Source organism: Sceloporus undulatus, chromosome 7 (genome assembly GCF_019175285.1).
Source record: "Sceloporus undulatus isolate JIND9_A2432 ecotype Alabama chromosome 7, SceUnd_v1.1, whole genome shotgun sequence".
In the NCBI taxonomy this organism is placed as follows: Eukaryota; Metazoa; Chordata; class Lepidosauria; order Squamata; family Phrynosomatidae; genus Sceloporus; species Sceloporus undulatus.
This window is the reverse complement of record NC_056528.1, coordinates 25711235-25712961: the sequence shown is the minus strand read 5'-3', so window position 1 is coordinate 25712961 and position 1727 is coordinate 25711235. Positions and strand designations below refer to the sequence as shown.

At 40.0% G+C, this 1727-nt stretch overlaps 1 protein-coding gene across 5 annotated transcripts in view; it reads right to left on the bottom strand.

The window, feature by feature from the left end:
* Positions 1-1727, bottom strand: part of TBXA2R (thromboxane A2 receptor) — a 25402-nt gene that overhangs the window by 11173 nt on the left and 12502 nt on the right. Inside the window, exon 1 of one of the 5 annotated variants that reach the window (XM_042480423.1) lies at positions 879-1327. The exons of the other annotated variants lie outside the window; for them this stretch is intronic. The gene's annotated coding sequence lies outside the window, so the exon portion shown is untranslated. Of the gene's footprint in view, positions 1-878; positions 1328-1727 lie in introns of those variants that run through there. 5 annotated transcript variants of the gene reach the window in all.

Below are 1727 nucleotides of genomic sequence, written 5' to 3'. Positions count from 1 at the left end.
GGGATATTATTATTATTATTATTATTATTATTATTATTATTATTATTATTATTTTACTACATGGACCCTTGGTATCTGCTTGGGTTTGGTCCCAGGACCACTTGTGGATACCAAAGTCTATGGATGCTAAGTCCCATTATATACCATGGGGTACTATCATTATCATTATCATTATCATTATTACTAAAACAGTAGGCCCTTGGTATTTGCTGGGGTTTGGTCCCAGAACCCTCAAGGATCCCCAAATCCATGGGTGCTCAAATCCCATTAAATACAGTGGCATAGTAAAATGGTGTCCCTTATATAAAATGGCAAAAATCAAGGTTTGCTTTTTGGGAATTTATATATACACTCGTCCCTCCACATTTGCAGCTTTGACTTTTGCAGCTTTGATTATTCATGGATTTGATTAATATGTTCTCTCTAGGAATATTTAGGTCCTCCTGTGCAACTCTATGGTCAACTTTAACTAAATGTTGCACTGAAAAACCTAGAGAGTCTAGAGAGGACACTCTACTAGGCCTTTGTAGCTCCTCCAACACAGTTCTGTGGTCAGTGTCTGTCGAACGTTGACCACAGAGTTGTGCCAGAAGACCTAAAGATGCCTAGAGAGGTGTCCTCTCTGGTAAAAACATGGTGTTTTTGTCATTTGTAGTTTTTCCACATTCATGGGGGTCCTGTGCCTCTAACTGCAGTGAATGTGGAGGAACAAGTGTGTGTGTGTGTGTGTGTATCTTTTCAAGCCGTAGATAGTTGAATACAGAGATAAGGAATCAATGGATATGGAGGGCAAACTGTATTAGAAAATATTGGAGAAATTTCATTTCCATCTGCAGTATATATTGCTGCATCTTGTGGCAAGGAGTTCCATATTTCACCTCATGCAATTGGCAGCTCCTTGCCTTCCGAGACATTCTGGAGAGCATTATGATTTATGATTCACTTTTTATTTACAGGGACGAATTGCCTCTAACCTAGTTCTCTAGGAGACAGACAAATGGTATCAAACAATATTTTATATTGTTTGGATTAAACATCGAGTGGAGAACTGGGAAAGAATGTGGACAAGCTGGAAGAGATTCCAGGAGAGACCGAAAGGAAATACTGGGTCCCAGAGGCAAGCAGTGCGAGGAAACATTTGAAAGCGTTTATTTATTTCTATTTATTTCATTAAGTCACTTATTTTGCAAAGCAAGACTGCAAGCCCTTGTAAGAGCTTGCAATCTTGCATGGAAAAAGGTCATTCAGTAAATACCCTTTTCAATACAACTGATCTTTCCCCAGAGTCCCCAGTCTATCTATCTTTTCCCCACTGTCTCAGTCTTTCAGGGTTCCCACTGTATCACATCACAAGGTCCCCACTGTATCTATCTTCAAAGATAGATAGATCGAGGAATCTGAAGAAAGTTAGACTGGAATACTGAGGGAAAGATAGATAGACTGAGGAATCTGAAGAAAGATAGGCTGGAATACTGAGGAAAAGATAGATAGACCAAGGAACCTGAAGATAGGCTGGAATACTGAGGGAAAGATAGATAGACCGAGGAACCTGAAGAAAGATAGACTGAAATACTGAGGGGAAGATAGATAGACCGAGGAACCTGAAGATAGGCTGGAATACTGAGGGAAAGATAGATAGACCGAGGAACCTGAAGAAAGATAGGCTGGAATACTGAGGAAAAGATAGATAGACCGAGGAACCTGAAGATAGGCTGGAATACTGAGGG